The following is a 26,090-nucleotide window of genomic DNA, read 5'->3' as shown; positions in this document are numbered from 1 at the left end:
AGCTGGCCCTGATTGAAGACATAGTTACATAGTTAAAGAATGCAATGAAATCTAGGATATATAGACTGTTTGGGTAGTCTCATGTCTCAGAAAAACTAGAGATCCAATTTTAATTAAGAAATAGCATTCACCTGCTGTCTACCACTTCCATCAATTCCTGGTGGCACCTGGCTGGTGAAGAATTAGCCAGTGTATGCGTGCAGGCCATGGGATTCGGTGTCTTCAGAGCACTTTGTCCCCAGGGCCCTGTGTGTGTGTTGATGGGGGTGGAAGGGGGTGCCCAGCAGGGTGCACTAACTCCTAGCACCAGCATCTGCCCCTCCTGATGCTGTGAGGCAGCTTGCAAGGAGCCTGGTATAGGTTGTATAGGGAGCAAGACAGCTTTGCTCAATTAAAACAGGATGGCCAGGGTGGGCAGTCACCTCTAGCGGCTCAAACTGGACCCCAGCCTGGTAAAAAGTAGGCTGAACCCAATGCCCTGCAGCTCAGGGTTGAAGAGACTGTGACTCCTGCCCTCAGAGGTCCACAGCCCTGGGGACCAGCCCCTTCCATCTCCCTCCACAGTCCATCTAGTGCCATCTGCCAGTCACCGGGCAGTGAATTCTAGAGGTAGGAACCTGTTCGTATAAAGTGGAAGACGAAGGAAAGGAAATCTGTCCAGTGACCCTGAAGTGACTCTGCTGAAGCCATTAAACACGGAAAGTCTGGAAAGAGCACCTGTCTGTTGCAGAGATTACCCCTTCTGGTTGTGCAGTGCAGTGGTAAGGATACCATCTGAATGAAACTGCAGGAAAAACATCCATTTTACATGGCTAGCCCCACAAGGGGTGGGGCATGCACCTTGGATCAAGGCCTAGCAGTAGAAGGGCAGGCCAAGGCCCTCTTCCTGAGGCCAGAGGGCAGTTCTGAGGATCCCATCACTTCCCACAACTGGAGTACCATCACAAATGTAGCCAGATGTCTGCCACCCAATCGTGGCCTGAGGCCCAGGGTACAGATACGCTGGGCAGGCACCATCTGACCATCAGCTTCTCTCCTCCCTGTCATTCACAATAGCCCCAAAGCTGCACCCCCATCCAGTCACCAGACAGGTCCCGGGGTCCAGTCACATCAGTCACCATCAAACCCTCAAGGACTACCCACAATCCCTGCACACCAGCTGCCGTTTTCACTAACTTGTGACCTCGTCTCGGCTCCCCACCCTGTCACTGCCCCTCCCCCGCCCTCAAGTGCCACTTCATTTCTCTGAAGCCTCTTGTTTTCGATGGTCTCAAGCCGGGTGGCACTGCCCGCTCTGCCTTACCTATGAGGCCCCTACAGCTGCCCCAACTTAGGGCTCATCGCTGGTCTACAGCCCAAAGCTCTCAGCCAGACAAGCGTTTCCTGTACCATGCACAGAAAGCCAAGTGGCCAACAACTGAAAACACTTTATTTTTACAAAACCAGCATATAGAGTAGGGGGAAGGGTACAGGGGCATGCAAAAAGGAGTAGGGAGATGGGAGCAGAGGTCTGGACTTATCTGGAACCACCTCCAGGTCACTGCTTTTGGGCCAGGGTGGAGAGAGTGTGCGCTGGGCAACACCTCACACTGAGCAATGGAGGAGCAACCTGCGCCAGTGCTGAAGTCCACGCCCTAATTCATGCTGGGAGCCAGCAGGTGAACCTGCACCAACACCCCACCACCATCTGTAGGTGGCTCTCTGCAAAGACACCCAGGAAGGAAGGAGGGAGTGTGTTATATATTTTTAGAGTAGATCATTGATACAGAGCTAGACTTGTGGGCCTCTTGGGCATAAAAACCTTCCTGTGATCCCGATTTCTTTGATTATACGAAACAGGCTTCTTTCAGCCTCCTTGACCTATAAGTTCCAACCAGCAGGTTCAAGCAGTTGTTAATTAGGGAAGGGAGGGGATGAGAGACAAGAGAATGAGAGTCTAGAGAAATAATAGTGTTGCCTGGGGCAAGGCCCTGGTTTCCCATCAAGGGAACTATATCTTTGAGCTGTTTTGCAGATACTAAAGCTCCCACTCTCCTGGAGAAGGCAATGGCACCCCACTCCAGTACTCTTGCCTGGAAAATCCCATGGATGGAGGAGCCTGGTACGCTGCAGTCCATGACGTTGCTAAGAGTCGGTCGCTACTGAGCGACTTTTCTTTCACTTTTCAGTTTCATCCATTGGAGAAGGAAATGACAACCCACTCCTGTGTTCTTGCTTGGAGAATCCCAGGGACAGAGGAGACAAAGAGTCGGACACAACTGAATCAAAGCAGCAAATCTTAGCAGCAAAGCTCCTACCAGGTGAGAGAAGTTAATGGTTTAGATGATATGCTGCCCACAAAGCATGAAGATAACAGACCAGCTGGAACCAGAAAGTTGATAATGTTGACTCCCACTTACCTCGCCATCACCAAGTCAGAAAAATGTCCAGGAGCTGATCATGCCCTCTTTGAACCATTAATATAAAACTTCTCACTACCTCTCTATGTTGGGACACACAATTTTGAGGGCACTAGCCCATTGTGGCCCCTTTTGCCTGGCAAAGCAACCAAGCTATTCTTTTCTGCTTCACCCAAAAACTCTGTTTCCAAGATTTAATTCAGTGTTGGATACTGAAGCCAAATTCAGCTTCAATCATTAAAGAGCAGTCAGTTCAGTTCAGTCGCACAGTCGTGTCCAGCTCTTTGCAGACTCCACGTACTGCAGTACCCCAGGCTTCCCTGTCCATCACCAACTCCCAGAGCTTACTCAAACTCATGTCCATTGAGTCGATGATGTCATCCAACCATCTCATCCTCTGTCAGATTCATTCTAAAAAGTCATGTGCTCTCCATGAGATTTCTCTTATAATTTTCCCTGAAAATAGAATATTAAAGTTTAGTGATTGGACAGATGGAATAGTGATTCCCTCAGTTCTTAGAATGTTTACCACAATGCTACCATGCTAATATACACTGTTTCCTCTTCCAGTGGAAGCAGGCTATTGTAAATCCACAGGTAAGTGGGATGCATAAGGAATAGTTGGACTTCCACACACATTGTGCTATGAGCGCATTTTTGTTTATAGACTGTTTAAATAGAGAATCTCAGCTGCATCACTCAAAATAAATGCTAAAGACTTTTTCTAACCCACTTCCTCCATTCATGCAAATATTAGAGTCACCCTAAATCAAGTGTCACACTTCCTTTAATTTTTTTTTTTTCTTAAAAATCAGTTGTCACACATACAAACATTCCCAGAAATTCGCTGGGATTTATGTTCAGGTGCTATTTCCCAGGTGTTTCCATTTTTAAACAATTGAGGTTGGTCTCAACTGAAAAAAGAAAGAAGTGGATACAGGAAATGGCAAAAAATATGTTCAAAAAAATGAGTGTCTTATACAAGTATTAACATATACACACATATATTAGGTGAGAAAATTTCATATTTATTGAATACAGAATTTTTATCTTCTTCATACTATAGTGTCATTTAAATTATTTTAGCCTAATATCATAAGAGACATTCCAGTTCCCAAAGCTTTGACATCTGTGCTCTTTGCAAACCTTTGCCCAATGTTTTTATTAACTCAATTTAATAGAACCTTTTCTATGGTGACCTTAAGAATTTAATAACTCCTCAATGCAAGGACAATACCACCTGCAGGCTCCACTGGGATTAAACCGTGGTAGTTCAATATGTCTGCTGGAACACACTGAAGACAGAAAGGAGTGGGGGAAGCAGCCACACAAATCAGTCACTTCCCTCTAACCAACAAGTACTGCTACTATTCATGATGGTCAGTCCCAGACACATGTAGAAAATGTCTCCGGTTGCTAAGGCAATACGCAGCTCACTTGCAGCTCTTAACTAATATTAATCTAACTTTGATCATGTCAGATAGGCTAGGATCTTCAATTCCAAAGGGTCTCTCTTCCTGACAGACACTGCATATCTTATAGATAGGATCAATATGTTATTAGTCAACAACCTGACACTAGCCCATGAATTAATCCCTTTCTGTCAACCTGGCAGTTTCTAGTCTTTTGTAACCTCATCTTCTCAGTATGGATGGGACCCAGCTTAATCCAATTAAGATAAAATTAAACTTTTTTTCTTGTGGTAACCTCCATCTATGTTAATTCAAATCTCTGAGGACAGCTGCTCCAAGCAAATAATTTTATGCTTGACCTTTTATGTGCAACATTAAAGTAGCTTTCAGATGTATGCACAGGACATCAATAAGCTGTCTCTATTTTCACCCTCCCTTAACATCCTAGTAGTGCTGGAAAAAAATTCAGCTGAACACTGAGGATTGCTAAATGACAGTGATATATTTATTTGGGTTGAAAAAAGGACTCTGTCACTTTAGCTTTGTGTTTAGTATACATGGGACCTTTGTGTTTTTGAAAAGTAAATTAATAATAAGTGGTGATAGTACTATGGGCAGTATTGTGGCTTGAAGAGCAAAATGTAATATGCAAAACCAATCATTTATTTTCCTGGTCCTTATGTGACACTATCTGCTAAGAAATAAAGCACTAATTGGAAAAATTAGCTTTTTCTAAATTGAGGCATTAACATTAGGCATTCTATCATTTGACCAATGTAAAAATTATATTAGGATAGTGTTGCAAGCTTTATTCTTAAGAACCTAGAAAGCTCAGCTTTGAAACTTAGTGACTGTCATGTTTTAAAGACTGCAGATCTAGTAATCCCCAGGCCAACATTTGAAAGGAATTTGTCTCCTGGGCAAAACTGTTTCCATTTAATATCCCTTCCTTCCTCTTCTAGTGCACTCTACTCTCAACCCTTAGCTGACTTTGGTCTCCACCTAACCTCTTTTTAAGGCATTTAGGGAAATCTTGCTTTCCTCTCCAAAAGAACCTGTTCTGAGGGAAAGATAAATGACAAGTCATTTCCACTTCTGTGTGAGTTAGAAAAATGCATTGCCTCCTCCAGCTCAATGAGAATAAGAGTCTTTGACCCTGTTTCTGAGAAGTGACCTGCTACTGAGAAGTGAAATATCAATAAGGAAGCAATGAAAATAGTTTTACTTCAACAAACTCTGGATATTAGTTTTTGTTCACAAGTAATTATTGCATAGGAAGCAAAGATTCTAAAAATTGAAAATGGTCAGTGAAAACTAATGAAATAGTAATTCATTTTGCAGTTTCTATCACCTGAAAAATCCATGTGTGTGTATACATATATATATGTGTATATATATATAAGTTCAGTTCAATTGCTCAGTCGTGTCCAACTCTTTGCAACCCATACATACATATACATATATTTATTAATACATATAACCTATATGTTTAGTAGAAAATGTTTTGATAAGATAGCAAATATCTATATACTTTGGCTGTCTACATTTTTATAAATGACATTTGCTGTTTTTTGTTCTGCTTGAAATTCTTTGGGATGCTCAAATATTAAATTTTCTCATCAGCTCTGGGTTATTCTGTCATTTCCCCTGTAAACAGAGAATTCCCCCATCCTCTAGCTTTTTTCTTCAAAAATTCCATGTAAGTGTGTTGAGGATTTATAATTTTCCAAGTCCCTTAGTATACTTTTCACTTTTTTCTATCTCCCTTTTGCCTTTAGACACTCTACCCGTTCTTCTACTATGTGCAGCGGATCTCTACAAGAAAATGTATCCTGTGCTGGAGCTCAGGTTCAGCCTTGGTGGGGGCCAGAGGATAGAGCTATACTCAGGGAAGCAGGTCCAAGCCACCTGCTGCCCTCCCAGCTACCCCATACGTGGAAACTTTTTCATGGCATTTTATTTCTCATATTTTATCTTTAAAACAGCTACTTTGTTTCTTCAAACAGGGTAAACACACTTATTTCATGTCTTATGTCCAATAAACTGCAACATCTTAATTTTGTGTGTATTTGCTGCTTACTATTTCTGCTGGCTAACTCTCATGATTTTTTGCTTCCTTGTGTGCTTTGTGATTTCAGAGCTCATGGAACTGTGAGATTTATGTTTTGATTGCTGTAGGAAGGAATGAATCTTTATTTTTATTTATTTATTTATTTTTTACGCAGACACTTTTTTATTTTTTTTAATTTTATTTAATTTTTTTTATTTTAATTTTTCCTTTATTTTACTTTACAATACTGTATTGGTTTTGCCATACATTGACATGAATCTGCCACAGGTGTACATGAGTTCCCAATCCTGAACCCGCCTCCCACCTCCCACCCCATATCATCTCTCTGGATCATCCCCGTGCACCAGCCCCAAGCATCCTGTATCCTGTATTGAACACAGACTGGCGATTCGTTTCTTACATGATAGTATACATGTTTCAATGCCATTCTCCAAATTATTTCTGTTCCTCCAGAAATAAATTTGTGTTTCACCAGGTTGCAACCACAAACTCAAATGAGAGTCATAAAAAATTATGAACCACCAGCAAAAACTTTCCCCCTTCCTCCAAGGGCCAGTTAAGACACATTTTTTGTTCCCCTGTTATGTATGTCCAGTGTACTTCTACTTCATATTTAAGAAGAGAATGTAACAGGTAGGTTCCAGTTAAATGTAAATTGTTTCTTATTAGATTCCTCACAAATCTGCCTACTGCAAGACAACCTCTTGTCCCTTAATTTCCATAGTCCTCAAAAATCGCAACTCCTATAAATATAGAATTGATCTCAGCTAATCTGTAGCAAACTCATTTATTTCCAGGAATGCCTGGAGCCTTGGTGTGTCTTTTGGTCAAAACTTGACTAATTTGTACTGAATAATGATTAGTGTAGTCTTGTGCTGCTGCTAAGTCGCTTCAGTCCTGTCCAACTCTGTGTGACCCCATAGAGGGCAGCCCACCAGACTCCGCCATCCCTGGGATTCTCCAGGCAAGAACACTGGAATGGGTTGCCATTTCCTTCTCCAATGCATGAAAGTGAAAAGTGAAAGTGAAGATGCTCAGTTGTGTCCGACTCTTAGCAACCTCATGGACTGCAGCCTACCAGGCTCCTCCGTCCATGGGATTTTCCAGGCAAGAGTACTGGAGTGGGGTGCCATAGGATTTGAGACAAACCAGAAGGCAAGTTGCACCAACTTATCAGGAATGTTTATAGAAAAATGAACAGATTGATGGTTTGCACTTCATTTCTGTTCTCTTGCATTCCACTATTAAACACAGTAATACAGGGGAGGTTTTGCTACAATAACAGAGGAATATAAAAAGTCCTCCTTCTTCAATGAGATAAAGATGTCCCTAAGACCTAGGGGACAACAGAGGATGAGATGGTTGGATGGCATCACTAACTCAATGGACATGAGTTTGAGTAAACTCCGGGAGTTGACAATGGATAGGGAGGCCTGGCATGCTGCAGTCCATGGGGTCACAAAGAATCAGACATGACTGAGTGACTGAACTGAGCAGAACTGAAGACCTAGGTACAGTCTCTCTCCGCATTATGTAGTGATTAAGAATCTGATGACAAACCGTGAATTGTGTAACTAAGAAGGGACTCTGGGAGCTGTATATATGTCTTGGATCTGTCTGATGTTTGCCTGTGCTTTTCTTTCTCCTGCTGTACGTATATTTTACCTTAGTGAGTATATACCCCATGGAGTATTATGAGTCCTTTCAATCACCTGACCCTGTGTAATTGCTGCTCAACAATTTGGCCATACCCTCAGGGCAAAGCCTTCAGAACATTCTCACCTCCTGCTCAAGTCCCAGGATTCTCTCTTTGTTTTTATCCTCCTAGAATTTCATATTTTCTTGCCAGATCAGCTTTCCATTTTTAAATATTTTAAAAATACTTTATTGAGCAGTTTTAGTTGCTTTCAGTGAGAAGGTCATTTAGGATGTCTGATATGTCATACTGACAGAAATGTAAGTCAGTGAAAATTAATATAGAGAGAAACTGTAACTAAAGGAGATACCACCCAGTATTTACTCATCAGAATATTAAGAATTGCTTTTACTGAAATAAATTGCCAAATTCTCATTTTGCATACTACTATTATCATCACTATTATATACACATGCACACACACAACTACTTAGCATTATGTATGTGTGTATGCAATTTATGTATAGAATAAATTAATAATTTCAAATGTTGGGGAATTTACAATGTTTCCAAAATATTTTTCGACTTTGTTGATGTAGTGGAATAATCCATTATTAGTATGCTTTACTTTAACCTAAATATTATCCCATAGAAAATGACAACTTACCATGAAAGAGACTAAACTTTGTGCATAATTTTCATCCTAATGTGAATGAATGAATATATCATCTTTTTATTGATTACAGTTTGTAATGAGAAAGGAAGGGGGAAATGACGGGTTCATTGATAAGCTGGAAGAAGTCTTATGGGAACAGAGATGTATGCTAGTTCATAAAAGGAGAAATAAGAAGAATCTAGGGAATGAAAGGCAAAGTTGATCACATATGCTTAGTTCTGGGCCAATATCTCCTGAGAACCCATGAAGAAGTGTTGTAGTTTCACCTAAAATGCTTCAATTGGCTAGGTTGTATCTATTTGGCAAAGTAAAGGAAAGAGGTACCTGGTTGCTTTATGTATCTACCCACTTGGCTTCCTTTTAATTGGCACCTGCCCCCTGTCTGAGTGGTGGGTGGCAGAGCCTCAGTGAGTGTTCTGCAGCTGAGCGGCTATGTTGAGTCAGCCTCCTTCAAAAAGATTCTAAGCTTCATTTTTGAGCTTCGGAGATTTTAGTTGGTTTCATTTGTAGAATATCTACAAATAAACCTTTCACCTGAAAAAAAGATGAAAGACATTTCACATAGAGAAATCATCCAGGGACCCAAACAAGGAGACAGCTGGAGATAGACTATTTAAAAATCTGTTCTGCTGGTTCTGATAACTTAAAAGAAGGATAAAAATGTCTGTATAGAGCTGAGAGGGGGAAATAAGGCACACAGTTTAGTGGCTTTCTTCCATTGGCTTTTTATCCTTCTAGTTAGCTGAAGAGGTTATTTTCTTCTGTAAGAAACACACCACTGTGATTTTTTTTTTAAGTAAATAATAATGTTTCAAGAGCAAGTCAATCCTTAATTGAATGTCTGGTAAAATACTAGATCTATCAAAATACAGATCTAGTGGATATTTACAAGTGACAGTTACTTTACACTATTCTTATAACCTCAGTAAACAAATGTCAATAGTTATAACAATAATAGCAGCTTTCCTACCCTCATTTTTGGGAGGTGGGTAGTAGAAGGCTTAGGAACATAAGAAGATTATAATTTTATGTTCAAATTTGTTCCCATTCCCCTATAACAGTCTACAATTATAAAGTACACACTCTCTGGAGCCAAAGTATTCACATTATCTGCCTATTATCTCCGCAATGACAACCAAAGTATTTAAATTTATAAGCCTCATATTCTGTATCTGTGAAATGGAGACTTCACAGAGTTCTTGTACTAATACATAGTTGAATACATGAGTTTGTATAAAATAACTACAGTGATTAACCAAAGTTAATCCTAAATATTATTACTAAGTCTTAGCAATAATTATCACTAAAAATTGGAAAGCTCTTTATTAACTTTTGATCAATTGATAAAGAAGATCAGGAAGAACATAAAAAAATTGGTTTTATAAACATATACCTTTAGATAAAGGAAAATTTCATTTTCTGACCATGGGAAATTAAGGACAACCTCTGAAACTCCTGGGAAAAATAGACAAATTTCCCATTTTGTTTCCACAGGTAGTAAAAATATGTATTTTATTACTTACCCAGATTGAGATGCTGAGGAAAAATAATACTGTAACTGTAACTTGGGAAAGTGGTAGAACACAGTAAGTATATTGTAAGGATTCAAATGCATTACAATAAAAATTCATAAGTTATCATTACTTGTTTCTATTGTTAGACTTATTTTTTAAGCCACACAGATCTGGAAAACATTTTTTTTCTTATTTTAAAAGGCATCATAAATTATAGTTGTGCAGTGTCTGTTATATCCTAAATGCCCATTAAGTGACAAAGTTATCATTGTCTTTATTATCATCCTTGTCGTTATTACTATTATTAGTACAAATTATATTGAAAACCCAGATCTTGATTATTTTTTGAAATAACACTTAAATAGGAAATCAAACTAATAAGAAGTCAAACACACAGTAATGGCCACCCACAGGATACTGATATTAAGCAACATTTTGTGCAGCTTTTTATGCCATAGATGAATAAGAATAGACATAAAGCTCTTTTTCATAGAATAAATATTGGGTACTTTTATTTTACTTTATTGTTAGTTTGTTTAAACAAACTTTGTGGAATGTTCCCAGAAATTCTGTTTTCAAATGTCATCCTCAAAGGTAAGAGTAAATCTATTTGTCAGTAAAGTTTGTTCCCTCTCCTATATGTGTATCTTACCGTACTTACTGTGAATACTCAGAAAGCCACAGGCATATTCCTAGAAAATGTTACAATACACAAGATAGTCCATTCTTTCTGCATTAAATACAAAATTTAATACTTAAATTTAAAGAGAGGAGAAACTACAAATGATGTGTGAGCATATATACATGTCTCTCCCTCCATCTTCCCACCTCCAAAAAATAATTTGAAACTACATCAAGGGACTTCCCTGGTGGTCCAGTGGTAAGACTTTGTTCTCCCAATCCAGGGGGCCTGGGTTCAATCCCCGGTCAGGGAACTAGGTCCCACATGCCACAACTAAGACCCAAGTAGCCAAATAAATTTTAAAAAAAATTTTTTTTAAGAAATCACATCAAGCAGTGAGGAGCCAATTATTGCACAATATGTCTTAGCTTTAATCACTCTCTTTATTATAGAACACTTGTTCGATGACTTTAAAATGTGAATTGAACATACTTGCTCACCATATATCAAGATGGATTTTAATGCCATTTCTGACCTACTAATGTTTAAGTACAATTTTTATCATATATACTCATAAATTGTTAAGTTATCCAACTTGAAAATCTTACTATTAATTTGTTCATGTTTTCAACAATTCCATTCCTTTCAAAGTATGTACACTTGTTTCTACTCGTGCTGTAATAATAAGATTATATAAACTAAAGGTTAGTTATCAGTTGGATACTTGACAAAGATGGCAGAGGAGCCCCTTACAAATGCCATACTGGCATTCCCCTTGTATCAAGAAGCCACTGTGAACTCTAAGAGTAGCACATTGTACAATCCTCCAGGTCATAAAATAATCTAAATCTTCCATTTTACATGTAATGTGTCAAACCCTCACTCTGCAGCATTTTTAGCTGCTGTGGTAAATTTAAGAGGAGAATGAATGAAAATCTGTACACTGAAAACTCTAGGACATTATGAGAGAAACGAAGAAGGCACAAACAATTGGAAAGATATCCATGTTATGGATTGGAAGAATTAATATTTTAAAATACTACCCAAAGCAATTTATAGATCCAAGATCATATCTATCAAAATTCTAATGCTTTTTTTTTTTCCACAGTAAAAGGGAAAAAATCCTAAAATTTGTATGGAACTAAAAAAGACCTCAGTCATCTAAAGCATTTTGGGGAAAAAATAATTAAGCTAGCAGTATCACACTTCTTGATTTCAAGGTATAATAAAAATTTATAGTATTCAATATGATATTGGCATAAAAACAGATATATAGACAAACAGAACTTAATCAAGAGCCCAGAAATAAATCTATGCATATACAGTTAACTATTATTTGATAAAGAAGCCAAAAATACTCAGTGGAGTAAAGACAGTCTCTTCAATAAATGATGCTAGTAAAATTGGATATTCACACATAAAAAAATTAACTAGACTCCTATCTCATACCACTCATAAAAATTAACTATAAATGGATTAAAGGCTGAAATGTAAGACCTGAAATCATAAACTCCTATTAAAAAGTGGGGGGAAGATTCATGACATTGGTCTTGGTGAAGAGTTCTTGGAAGTGAGGCCAAGTGTACAAGAAACAAAAGCAAAAACAAAAAAGTGGGACTACATCAAACTAAAAAACGTCTGCACAGAAAAAAATCAATAAGATGAAAAGGTAACCTATGGAATGGGAAAAAAATTTCAAACCATTTATTAAATAATATCAAAAATATATGAGGAACTTATACACTTCAATAACAAAGACTAATCTGATTTTTAAATGGACACAGAACCTTAATCAATATTGTTCCAAAAAAGACACACAAGTGGCCAAAATGCATGAATATATACTTAACATCACAAGTCACAGCAGGGAAATACAAATCAAAATCATAATGAAAACTCCTGCACACTTGTTAGGATTATCAAAGAGAAGAGGCAATAAATGCAGGTAATGATATGGTGGAAAGGGAAATTTGTGCATTGTTGGTGTGAATATAAATTGATTCAGCTTCCATGGAAAACAGCGTAAATGTTCCTCAAAAATTAAAAAATAGAGCTACAGTGGGATCCAGCAATACTACTTCTGGGAATACATCTGAAGGAAATGAAATTACTATCTTGAAAAGATATGTACATACCCATGTTCATTGCAGCGTTATTCACAATAGCCAAGACGTGGAAACAACCTAAGCATCTACTGATACATAAATGGACAAAGAAATGTTTGTGCATAATTATAGATAGATGTAATGTAATATTCACTTCAGTTCAGTTCAGTCACTCAGTCGTGTCCGACTCTTTGCAACCCCATGAATCGCAGCACGCCAGGCCTCCCTGTCCATCACCATCTCCTGGAGTTCACTCAGACTCACGCCCATCGAGTCCGTGATGCCATCCAGCCATCTCATCCTCTGTCGTCCCCTTCTCCTCCTGCCCCCAATCCCTCCCAGCATCAGAGTCTTTTCCAATGAGTCAACTCTTTGCATGAGGTGGCCAAAGTACTGGAGCTTCAGCTTTAGCATCATTCCTTCCAAAGAACACCCAGGGTTGATCTCCTTCAGAATGGACTGGTTGGATCTCCTTGCAGTCCAAGGGACTTTCAAGAGTCTTCTCCAACACCACAGTTCAAAAACATCAATTCTTCGGCACTCAGCTTTCATCCATACCTGACCACTGGAAAAACCATAGCCTTGACTAGACGGACTCATGTAGCCATAAAAGAGGAAAATCCTGCCATTTGTGATGTGGATGAAACTTAAAGGTATTACACTAAAAATGAAATAAGTCAGAGGAAAACAAGTACTGCATACTCTCATTATATGTGAACTTTTTTTTTTTTTTAATACAGAAACATAATAGATTGGTGACTGCCTGGGGCAGGGCATAGGTAAGGGAAATGGGAACTTGTTGGTCAAATGGTATAAACTTCCAGTTATAAGATGAATAAATTCCAGGGATCTAATGCACAACACGATGGATATAGTTTACAATGTTGTGTTGTATACATAAAATTTATTAAAAGAGTGAATCTCAGATATTCTCACTATACACAAAGGTAACTATATGAGGTTACTTTTGATGTGACTGATGTGTTAACTAACCTTATTATAATAATCACTTCAAAATATATATCAAATCATCCACACTGTACACTGTAAACTCATACAAACGTTATTTTTAAGTTTATCTCAATAAAGAAGAAAAAAAAGGAAGTCGATCTTCACAAAGAGAAATATATTAACTATAATTGAGGTCCTATATAACTAAAGCCCTAGCATTAAAAACTGATGATTAAAAGTGCAATCACTGTCCAAATCTTCATCTGGAAGTATGTAACAAGGGTAACTAACATTAGATCACTCAGGTTTTAAATTGCTAAATATAGATTGAAGGCATAATCACATTTTTATGAATTAGACAAATGAGCAGTTAATTTTAGAGTAGATGAAGTTCAGTGGGCATTCAGATATCTAGAGTTCTCTCCAAGTACAAAGATACCATGCTTATATAAAATTAACTTTGGATCCCCTGGAAATCGAATATCCTAATTGCTATGTTCGTGTCACTCAAGGCTTCACTGATGTTAACCTGGTGGGAGATACTATGAGAAATTTAAAATAAGCAGAATTTGAAATAGAAGGAATTAGCACAACCATTTATTCTGTTTCAAGTTTTGCTCATTTTTAATCTAAAATAGAAGGAATTCGCACAACCATGGGCTCTCTGGTGGCTCAGATGATAAAGAATCTTCCTGCAATGTGGGAGACCTGGGTTCAATCCCTGGGTCGGAAAGTCCCTTTGAGGAGGGCATGGCAATCCACTCCAAAATTCTTGCCTGGAGAATCATCATGGACAGAGGAGCTTGGCCGGCTATAGCCCATGGGGTCACAAAGAGTAGGACACAACTGAGCTACTAAGCACAGCACAAACATAAGTGACTGAGATTTATGAACAGTATTACATGAGTTAGAAAGATAGTATATCAATATCAGGCCCGTAATGGTAAAAATCAGTATAGTCACGTTCTGACTTTAATGTCGAGGTAATTTCACAATAGTAAATTGCAGGAGTTGTAGCAGATGAATATCAGAAGGGGTCAGCAAAGAGCTATCTGGGCTGGAGAAAGCATTCCATTTGAAAAGTGGAGGAGGGAACTAATTTAATGTGGATTAAGTTACATGGAAAATGCTATTCCAAACCAGTATCAAATCACCCCCGAGGTGACCTCTAACCTTCTGCATGTTATTTTCTCCTAGTTTCCTCCCTGTCTCTCTGAACATTTCTCCTCAGTTTTCTTCCTTGGGTCTTTTTTTTTTTTTTTTTCCTGTTCTTATTGTTTAGTTGCTAAGTCATATCCAACTCTTTTGTGACCCCGTGGACTGTAGCCTGCCAGGCTCCTCTGTCCTTGGGATTTCCTAGGCAAAAATATTGGAGTGGGTTGCTTTTTCTCCCCCAGGGGATTTTCCCAACCCAGGGATCAAACTCATGTCTCCTGCATTGGCATGTGACTTCTTTACCACTGAGCCCCCTGGGAAGACCAATGTAGGGATTCAGTTCAGTTCAGTCCAGTCGCTCAGCCGTGTCCGACTCTGCAACCCCCTGAATCGCAGCACGCCAGGCCTCCCTGTCCATCACAAACCCCCGGAGTTCACTCAAACTCGTGTTCATCGAGTCAGTGATGCCATCCAGCCATCTCATCCTCTGTCGTCCCCTTCTCCTGCCCCCAATCCCTCCCAACATCAGGGTCTTTTCCAATGAGTCAACTCTTTGCATGAAGTGGCCAAAGTATTGGAGTTTCAGCTTCAGCATCAGTCCTTCCAATGAACACCCAGGACTGGTCTCCTTTAGGATGGACTGGTTGGATCTCCTTGCAGTCCAAGGACTAGCAAGAGTCGTCTCCAGCAGGATTACATTTGGTTAAATCTCATTGACAGGATTTCCAAGAGTGTGATTACAGAGATGGATCACTGGGACCAGTCAGTTCCCTCCTTAGCTGAATCATCGGATTCCCACCGTGCTTCTCTCACACTGAGGATGCTCAGGAGAAGACACGTCATCCATGTGCTCACATAAAGCATGTCCTCCCCTTCCTTCCCACCCCTCCAGACAATAAAAACTGCAAATTAGTTGTGATTTCCTGGTCTTTTCACTGGAAACCATAAGTCTGAGTTGGCTTATTCAATGTGAGGGTCACAATGAGAGAACATGGATCTTTTTTTTTCTGTGTGCAACTCCTTAAATATTGGTTTTCCAGAGTTCTGTCCTTGGTCTGCCTTATTCCTACTTTTCATCTTCTCCATCTGTTTATTTCAATCCATATCCTTTCATCAACTCCCACAGTGATAATTATGAACAGTATGCCAACAGACCCTCTGTGAGCATATAAGGCAGCCTTAGTGCCCATGTGCCTTTTCTTGACAGATGGATTTCAAATAACTATCACGATGTCCTCAACACAAAAAGGCTTCTTTTCCTCCAGACTTCTACAATCCCATTCTTTAGGGTTAAGAATGTCTTGATCAAACTAATGCCTGTTTTTATTATTTTTTTCACATACTCTCAGCCAAGCCTTATGTTGCAAACCATGAAAAACAGTCTTATAAATCAAGAATTCACAAACCTCCATCACTAACCATTCTTTCAACACCTAGACTCCAATACTATCTTTCAATCAGACATTTCCAAGGTAAACACAGTTTTTTCTCTTTGCTATTTCCAGTGCATGCTTTCTAGTCCTTATCTTGTATTTTCAGTATTTGAAAATGCTCTCCTTTTATTCCTCAAAATGTTTTATGTCAGCTTTAAGGAAGTAATCTGTCTACCTCGTTTCCTTTACTATTTTTCAGCTATGGGGTCTGTGTGTGTTGTGTGGTTTCAATATTGATTTGATGATAAATAAACATTGGTTTTCAGGAGGAAGTCAACTCTCAGTCTTGCTACTTTTCTCTCTGAATTCTTTACACAAATGCTGTCAAATCCATGGCTTTAAGAGCTTTCTATATTTGAAGACTCCCCAGATTTATACTTATATCCACGAATGTGATATCTTCCCTTAGAGATCTCTTGAGCACCTAAAAATAAGCATAAGCAAAACAAAAATGTACATCTTTTCCCCTAACCATGATATTTCTTGGGCTGCACCCATAACTAATAGTAACAGAATCAGGTACCCATTTACACAAGCCTGAATATTGAAACTCATTCTTATTTCTTTTGTCTACTTTACCATCTGTCATCTCTCACAAAAAAGTCAATACCTTTCACTAATTTATCTTCAAAAATACAGATACCTTCTCCCAATCTTCCCTATTGCTGTTAGAATTATTGTCTCTTTCTTAGATTGCTACAATAAAACTTCTAATAATCAGTTCTAGTCTATTTTTATCTAGTCCACCACAATCTTCTACAATGTAAGTGTGGTCAATTCACTACTTTATGCATTTCCTTTTAGCTGTTCTACAAAATCTGTGTAGAAATGTGCAATATTCTTAAAGTCTGTATTTACTCTTCAACTATTGCTCTAGCTAGAACTCTAAGTTCTCTGTCTCCCATGTGCTCTCTCTAGCATTAGTAATAAAATACTTTTAATAAAAATAAAACCATAATAGCAGCAAATATTTACCAGGCATTTTCTATGTGCCAAATATTGAAGTTTCCTAAATATAGGAAACTCTCTTGTCTCCTGTCTTTGTGCTGGATACACTTTCTTTCTAGAATGACTTTGCATCCTGTTTATTCACCAATGCTTATCCTTCAAACCAGGCACCAACTCTCCCTAAATTAGTGCCTCTTGCCTGTACTCTCAAAGTATATGATTTATAATGTTTTAAAATCACAAAGATATACTACCAAAACCATGATATGGAATTCAAAATAGTTCCAAATGTTTTAAACAATGTTTTTGTTATTCAACACACCGAATGCACACTGTAGCTCATGTATGAGGGCTGGAGAGAAAGTGTGGGTCTGGATGGAAGGGCAGGGAGAGATTGGGCTAGGGTGTACTTAGGAAGGGGAGGCTCAGAGGAAGTCACAGTCAGGGTCAAAGCATGGATACCCTGACCACTTTTCCTGGAAATAGGTGGATCGAGAGAGAACTCAGTAGTTCTATGGGCCAGCAAAGAAGTCTTGGAATGAGAAACACCTGGGTGCCAGGGGCCCTTTGTCCCAAACTGGGAGTCTGGCTCATATTACCTATCAAACCAACCCCCATTTGATGTCTCAGTTAGAGTCACAGTGCAGCAGTGTCTCCCCCAGGGGATCCAGCCAGCCATGGGGGTTCAGGCTCTGTCACAAGTGCTATGCAGGAGCAGGACCTCCCAAAGGTCAGAAACAGGGAACTTTGAATGCCTGGGTAGGAAGTCAAATGCTTTCCAGAAGTCCAAAAGCCCAGGGCAGCAACACAGGCTTCTGGAGTGGCCCCTAGGTTAAAGATTTAATGAGAAACCATCTGTTTACCAAATAACACAGCTAAAGCATTTTATACACAACATTATATCATTTCTGGAGTAGGAAATGGCAACCCACTCCAAGATTCCTGCCTGGAAAATTCCATTGACAGAGGAGCCTCGTGGGCTATAGTCCATGGGGTCCCAAGAGTCGGATATGACTAACTTTCATTTTATATCATTTACATTTGGCACATAAACTTAAAGGCTTCTAAATTAACTGAGACTTAAATATCTAGATAATTAATGAATAATTGAGGTTTTTTAATTTAGAGACTTGGTCTTAATTATATTCACGGTTGTTTTAACAATGCAGCAAGAAATTCTACACTTAACATTTTCAATTCAGTTTAGTTGCTCAGTCGTGTCTGACTCTTTGCAACCCCATGGACTGCAGCACTCCAGGCCTCCCTGTCCATCACAAACACCCAGAGTCTACTCAAACTCATGTCCATCAAGTCGGTGATGCCATCCAACCATCTCATCTTCTGTCATCCCCTCCTCCTCCTGCCTTCAATCTTTCTGAGCATCAGGGTCTTTTCCAATGACTCATTTCTTAGCATCAGGTGGCCAAAGTATTGGAGTTTCAGCTTAAGCATCAGTCCTTCTAATGAATATTGGGGACTGATTTCCTTTAGGATTGACTGGTTGGATCGCTTTGCAGTCCAAGGGACTCTCAAGCGTCTTCTCCAACACCACAGCTCAAAAGCATCTATTCTTCGGTGCCCAGCTTTCTTTATGGTCCAACTCTCACATCCATACATGACTACTGGAAAAACCATAACTTTGACTAGATGGACTTATTTTGGCAAAGTAATGTCTCTGCTTTTTAATATGCTGTCTAGGTTGATCATAGCTTTTCTTCCAATGAGCATGTGTCTTTTAATTTCATGGCTGCAGTCACCATGTGCAGTGATTTTGGAGCCCTCCAAAATAAACTTTCTCTCTGTTTCCATTGTTTCCCCAACTATTTCCCATGAAGTGATGGGACCAGATGCCATTATCTTAGTTTTCTGAATGTTGAATTTTAAGCCAACTATTTCACTATCCTCAGTTTCATCAAGAGGCTCTTTAGTTCTTCTTCGCTTTCTACCAAAAGGGTAGTGTCATCTGCATATCTGAGGTTATTGATATTTCTCCCTGCAGTCTTGATTCTAGCTTGTGCTTCATCCAGCCTGGCATTTCACATGATGTACTCTGCATATAAGTTAAATAAGCAGGGTGACAATATACAACCTTGAAGTACTCCTTTTCGTATTTTGAACCAGTCTGTTGTTCCATGTCCAGTTCTAAATGTTGCTTCTTGGCCTGCATACAGATTTCTCAAGAGGCTGGTCAGGTGGTCTGGTATTCCTGTCTCTTGAAGAATTTTCCACAAAGGCTTTGGCGTAATCAATATAGCAGAAGTAGATGTTTTTCTGGAACCCTCTTGCTTTTCAATGATCCAGTGGACATTGTCAATTTGATATCTGGTTCTTCTGCCTTTTCTAAATCCAGCTTAAACATCTGGAATTTCAATGTTCACATTCTGTTAAAGCCTGGCTTGGAGAATTTTGGGCAGTACTTTGTTAGCATGTAAGATGAGTGCAACTGTGCTATAGTTTGAACATTCTTTGGCACTTAACATTTTGTTAAAATTAAATATGTATTCACTCTATTATCTTTGGGGATGTTATTGACATCTTGGAACCGGGTATTATTGGAATCAAGATATCAATTTTGAGTCTATAGTTGCCCTGACAACATTTGTTCACTAATGATTTTTTTAATGAAATATAAATCCTAGCTTTTTCTGTAGTCAGCTCTATTTTAAATGTCAAATTATATTTAGAACAATATGCCTAACTCTCAAGCATGTGATTCAGATATTATTCTATCTGTACCATAAGCAGATTTTCTCAACTTCATATGGAGAAATGATATGACACCTCAAGACCTTGTCTTAAAATTACTCTAACATTGAAGTGAAGTGTTAGTTGCTCAGTTGAGTCTGACTCTGCAATCCCATGAACTGTAGCTTGCCAGGCTTCTCTGTCCATGGTATTTCCCAGGCAACAATTCTGGGGTGGGTAGCCATAAAGGTTTAATTAAATAATTTGTCAGCATGCATACACAATGGTACAGGGGAATTAAATATTTTCTACAGTGATATGAGTGTCCCGGTCACTTATTTTCTAATATAAAAGAGACTATATAGGAGAATCTAATATGGCATAGACAGCAAATTTCACAGAATCAACCAGTTCCTCTGTTTCAATATCATGCTCCTGAATCCGGCGACTTACTAATTGGATTCTTAAACCACTAAATGTTGAAGCAGATGTCACCCAATTTGAAACTATGGAAAGTAGCATATCTAATAAAATTAATCTCAATACTCAAATACCCTTCTGGATTACAGATCAACATGATTATTCCTAGGTGAGCTATTAAACTTGAGTCCAGGACCTACCTCCTGCTGTCTCACCAAGAACTGTCTGAGCAGCTGACAACCTGCTTCTACAGCTCAGAATTCTAACAACACTGCATATGAGCAGAAATAATACTATTTTAACTCACAGTTCATTTCAGTATGTAAGCTGATAGTCTAACTCATACTTTAATTCCTTCTTGTGAAAAAGTAAAAGCATGAAATTAACTTGGAATTATATGTATTTGCAAATTTCAAATATATGTATTTTTTGAAAAACAGAAAACAATTTTAGAAGACTAATGCACAAGTCCCGTAAACAAAGTAAACTTGAAAGGATATTGAATGGTAGGTGCATTAAGTCATTCATGTGTTTTAGAGCATAGTTTTATATACATAAAAAAAGCATTTATTTTCCTTCTAGTGTTCTTTAGTCTAAAATGTGTTGGGACCACTTATTGTTTTATAGCTGGAATGATTTCTCTATGCAGTAATATATATTTCTGCATTTGAATTCAAATAAAGTATTTTATGACAGCTACAAGCTACAATAATATAATCAAAATTAATCATGGTAATGATAGAAAAAATATATTCGTGGCAGATGTTCATATGAAATAATTTTTTGGTGCTAGTATCTTGAAGAATATTAAGCAAAATGCAATGTTACAATAAAATTTTCCAGTATGTACTGAATTTCACAAAATAAAGAATTTTATATTGCTTCTTTTCTGTATTTTATATATGTTTCATTTGGAATTTTTATAAGATCATACATCTGCTTAACCAAGTAAACACTTTGCCACATAGCCCTTAATTGTATAGTCATAACCCTCCTCACCATGCCTTTCCCTGTCCATCAGGGAATAGCCCATGGTTTCCTATGAGCCACTAAAATGGGACTTTTGTTAGCAGGATACAATTGCTTCAGAAACAAAATCACTTTATGAGGTAAGAAGCATGTAAAAATCTGTTCGTATCTCAGTGTGGAGAGAGATTGTAATGAATAAAAACATCAGTAAAGGAGGGAATTCTTCATGAATTACCAAAGGTCCTACTTTTCCTGTAACTCAAATTACTGAAACTTGTTCAAATATTAATTGCTTTAAGAAAACTGAAAACTCTTCCTACTCTTTCAAAGCTAGATTTATTCAGGTCATATAATTGACATCATGATAAAGTTATATCCTGGTAATATAGATGCTGGAAAGTATGTGATCTTGATTGATATTTGTGTCCTAAATTCTTTCAGAAAAATTCGTCCCCTAAACTTTTCTGCCCTTAGATTGTCTACGATAGTTTTAGTCCCTGTTGATGTTCACAGCGGTTTAATAATGGTGATGAGAGATTTATTTTTTAAAGTCCTTTTGACATATGAGGATGCAAAGTGAAAGAGGAAGAATGTTAACTTGCTCCACATGGGACACAAGGCTGAAAGGTTCAAACTGTATTGATATTCATGAAGCAAAACAACCAACTCCTATTTTTGAAATACTGAACATAAGAATGTTCCACTTTACATTTCAGAGAGATTATTAGCTAAGTGATTAATTTACTAAAACGCATTCAGACTGTAGAACAATGGCCAGGAGAAGGTTGATTTAAGAAAATACCTATTGATGCTTCAACATAGGCCAACGTTGCTGAAAAAATCCAGCTCCTTAGATGGATATGATTTCCAGATGTCTTCTCTTGAAGGGATTTGTGAACCTAGAGAGCTACAAAATAGACTTTTCTTTCTCTTTGAGGATTATTTTGATAAGAATTTTTAAAACTGTAGATGTTCATAGTTTAATGCTCATATATATATATTTTTTAATGTTTGTTTGCTTTAGTCCCACTACCACTCCAATGTCTAAACTCTCTTCTTCTTCATATTTCAGATCTCACAGCAACTACATCTATCAAAGCAAATTATTTCTGAAACACATCTCCTGCCTTAATTCCAGTTATTTTGGATTCCTGGGCTTCATTTGTTCATCATATGATTGTCTTCTCTTCCTGAGTGTAAACTCATCTATCCTTCTTGCTTCTTTATTCCCTGACCAGCCATCTGTCTAGTGACACACTTTATCTGTGCTCCTATAGTAACTGACTATGCATTTAAATTCTTATTTTATTTATTCATTCTATCCCCAGATTACAAATTCCTTGATAACAAAATGATCATGCATCATTGTACTGGGATTTCCTCAGGAATTAACATAATGCCTGGCATGTAGGATGTGCTCACAAAATGATTAGCTGGTTAATAAAGTGCATCTACCTATCTGCTTACACAAATCTCACCTGTCCTACAAGAAACATATAACCACCATTGCCAAGAAAAACCTTCATACATCATTGTCTCCTTTAACTCATTCAACTCCTGAATAGACTAGCATATCAAAACAGAAACTAATACTATTATCAATACTAACATTAACAAAACTATCCTAAAAGAGACAATAGTAATATAACTTTGGGCATTTGTTGATTGCTTAACAAGTATTATACAGTGTGTTAAGTGTGAGAAAATATGTGACCTGTCCAAAGCAATACAGCTTGGCTGAGGTACATCAGAGAGTGAAAACAAGGCCTGTTTGAATTGAAAGTCCATTATAGTTTTTGAATACTTTAATGTATAGGCTTTATAAAGCAGTTCATATTTGAACAATATAAATATTTCAATAAATATCAGTTATTATTTTGTTGTCAACTTTATCTTTCATTGCTGTCCAGTTGGTTTATTTATGCAAAACTTTGGTCTTCCCTGGAGGCTCAGACGGTAAAGCATCTGCTTACAATGCGGGAGACCAGGGTTCAATCTCTGGGTCGGGAAGATCTCCTGGAGCAAGAAATGGCAACCCACTCCAGTATTCTTGCCTGGAAAATCCCATGGATGGAGAAATCTGGTAGGCTATAGTCAATGGGGTCGCAAAGAATCAGACATGACTGAGCAACTTCACTTTCACTTTCTTTCCACAATGCCAAGCACAGACTTTCTCGCATAACTATATTTAAGTTAGAAGTGATACCTTGCTGCTGCTGCTGCTGCTGCTAAGTCACTTCAGTCGTGTCCAACTCTGTGCGACCCCATAGATGGCAAGTCACCAGGCTCCGCCATCCCTGGGATTCTCCAGGCAAGAAGACTGGAGTGGGTTGCCATTTCCTTCTCCAATGCATGAAAGTGAAAAGTGAAAGTGAAGTCGCTCAGTGGTGTCTGACTCTTAGCGACCCCATGGACTGCAGTGATACCTTAATACTTATAAAATACCAACGGAATTGAACTGGCCCAAAAACAAAGCCATAGACATCAGCACAGGTGAAAAAGATATGGATGCTGTATAGTGTTAAATGCTGAATACTTGTTGCATTAAGATCATTATGAGCCTCGGTTATCTAAAGGCAAGTTAGACTGAATTTCTAAGTAGATATAAAATAATGCATATTCTCTAATGTAAGTCTCTGCAACGGTTTTAAAAGTTGAACTTTGTGTCTAAAAAATATGTCTTTCAAATATTTGAGGTTTAAATTCCATTATATTTCTTACCTGAAACATCAAAGCTCCATGTTCTAAAAGTTATTTATAGAAGCATCCCATTTACAAAATAAGGAAAATAATGTTCCTTCATTGACAGTAAGACTAGGGCAAGTGTAAATGTATTCATTTCACTTTAAATCTGTGTTTCCATCATTTTCCCAGTGCCTAGAAGTCTAAGCATTCTCCTAATCACACTGTAGAAATTATAGTCTTTTCTTTTCCCTGACATGGCTTTTCATTTATATTAAGTCTTTAATCTCTGATTTAATTTTAAAAGTTCCGTTCAGTTCAGTCAGTCAGTCACGTCCAATTCTTTGTGACCCCATGAATCACAGCATGCCAGGCCTCCCTGTCCATCACCAACTCCCAGAGTTTACTTAAACTTATGTCCATCGAGTCGGTGAGACCATCCAGCCATCTCATCCTCTGTCGTCCCCTTCTCCTCCTGCCTTCAATCTTTCCCAGCATCAGGGTCTTTTCAAATGAGTCAGTTCTTCACATCAGGCGGCCAAAGTACTGGAGCTTCAGTTTATCAGCATACCTCTCACCTCGCCATAACAGCAAACATCACTGCAGCATCATCACAAGAACACAGTCTTCCCTGGGCCGCTCACATGGAGAATCCATTCTCTATGCTTGAATGGCATGGAATAGAGAATGATTATAAAAAGTGGTGTCTATTTTGGAAACTTCTTTAAGATGGATTTTCCATTTCTATAAGTGTTGGTTCCTGCTTTCCTGTATGCTCAGTTGCTTCAGTTGTTTCCAGCTCTTCTGCAGGTCAGTGGACTGTAGCCAGACAGGCTACAGGCATGAGTGGGTTCTCATGCCCTCCTCTGGGGTATCTTCCCGACCCAGGAACACAACCAGCATCCCTTATGGGCAGATGGGTTCTTTACCACTAGTGCCACCTAGGTAGCCCAAGTGTTTCACCTTCTTTTAAAAACTTCAATATTTGTGGGAAGACATCATTAACACAACAAGAAGGTCAGAACTGTCGATAAATATGGGACCCATTATAGTGCCTCCCTCAGGAAAATGCTGAAGAAAATTGAAATCAGCCAGCATGCCACATACACTTGCTCCTCCTGTCGGAAATCCATGATGAAGAGACAAGCTGTGGGCATCTGGCACTGTGATTCCTTCATGAAAATGGCAGCTGGTGGTGCCTGGACCTACAACACTGCTTCTGCTGTCGCAGTATAGTCTGCCATCAAAAGACTGAAGAAATTGAAGGACCAGGAGAAGTGCCACCATTGGAAACATTTCTAGCATATAACAATGGGTTAATTCATAATAACAAAAAGTTAATATTTGTAACACTAAAAATTAAAATAAAAAGGCACTAAAAATGGGCAATTATAGGAAGAGATAAACTTACCAAAAAATTCAAGCAACTCCCAAATTTACTTCTACTTAACTAATTCTGTGTAACTTTAAGATTTAAAGTTTAAGTAATATACTCATTTTATAATTTACTCTATTTTTCAGAAATAACAAGACTTTTATAAATCATACACAAGAAAAGAGACACAAATAAGAAAAAGTAATTCAAGTACAAATTAGCTACTTGTTACTTATGAAAAAAGTAACAAATTTTAGGATTTTATTGTATAAGGTCAAAAATTAAAGAAGTTTACAACAAATGCAATGTGAAAATATCATATCTCAACTAAATTTATTATGAACATTTCAGAAACTGTAATGATTAAAGATAAACATTATGATGCTAAAACAGTAGTAAGTATCACCAGTTTAAAGAATTATGTGTCATTAAACCACATTTTGAGATTCATTATTATTTCACCTATAAGGAAATTGTGCTGTTTCATAGACCATGCACTTTTCCTCATCATGACTTACTAGGGGTGTCCAAGAAAATATCATCAATTACCAACCATTCTTCATGTTAGACATTGAGGTATCTCAGAGGGTGAGCTGTTAAAGGTTTAATAATGGCCCTCAAAGATGTTCACATACTTATTCCCCAAACCTATAAATACCTTACCTTCCATGGCAAAAGGAACCTTGTGGATGTGATAAAGTTAAGATCTTGAGATGGGAACCTTGTTCTGGATTATCTGGATAAGGCCAATTTAATCACACGGGTCTTTATAAGAAGACAATAAGAGGGTCAGACACAGATAGTATTGTGATAACAGTAAAGTAGAGATTTGAAGATGCTGTATTTCTGGCATTGAAGATGGAGAAACAGGCCATGAACAAAGGAATACAGGTGGCCTTTAAGAGCTATAAAAGGCAGGAAAACCAATTTTCCCCTAGAACCTTCAGAAAGAATGTAGCCCTTCTGATCCATTTTAGAACTTTTCCTCTTAGGAACTGTACTAAAATATATATATATATATATATATGAATAATAGC

At 38.1% G+C, this 26,090-nt stretch overlaps 1 non-coding gene and 1 pseudogene across 1 annotated transcript; both read left to right on the top strand.

Moving 5' to 3' along the window:
• Nucleotides 1–1,496: 1,496 nt before the first annotated feature.
• Nucleotides 1,497–24,980, top strand: LOC120856528 (annotated as a pseudogene).
• Nucleotides 10,572–10,643, top strand: TRNAG-CCC. The gene has a single exon. It is a non-coding gene; the product is annotated as a tRNA-Gly (tRNA).
• Nucleotides 24,981–26,090: the final 1,110 nt, after the last annotated feature.

Source organism: Oryx dammah, unplaced genomic scaffold (assembly GCF_014754425.2).
Source record: "Oryx dammah isolate SB20612 unplaced genomic scaffold, SCBI_Odam_1.1 HiC_scaffold_28, whole genome shotgun sequence".
In the NCBI taxonomy this organism is placed as follows: Eukaryota; Metazoa; Chordata; class Mammalia; order Artiodactyla; family Bovidae; genus Oryx; species Oryx dammah.
The sequence above is the reverse complement of the archived record's forward strand: the minus strand, read 5'-3'. Positions and strand labels throughout refer to the sequence as shown.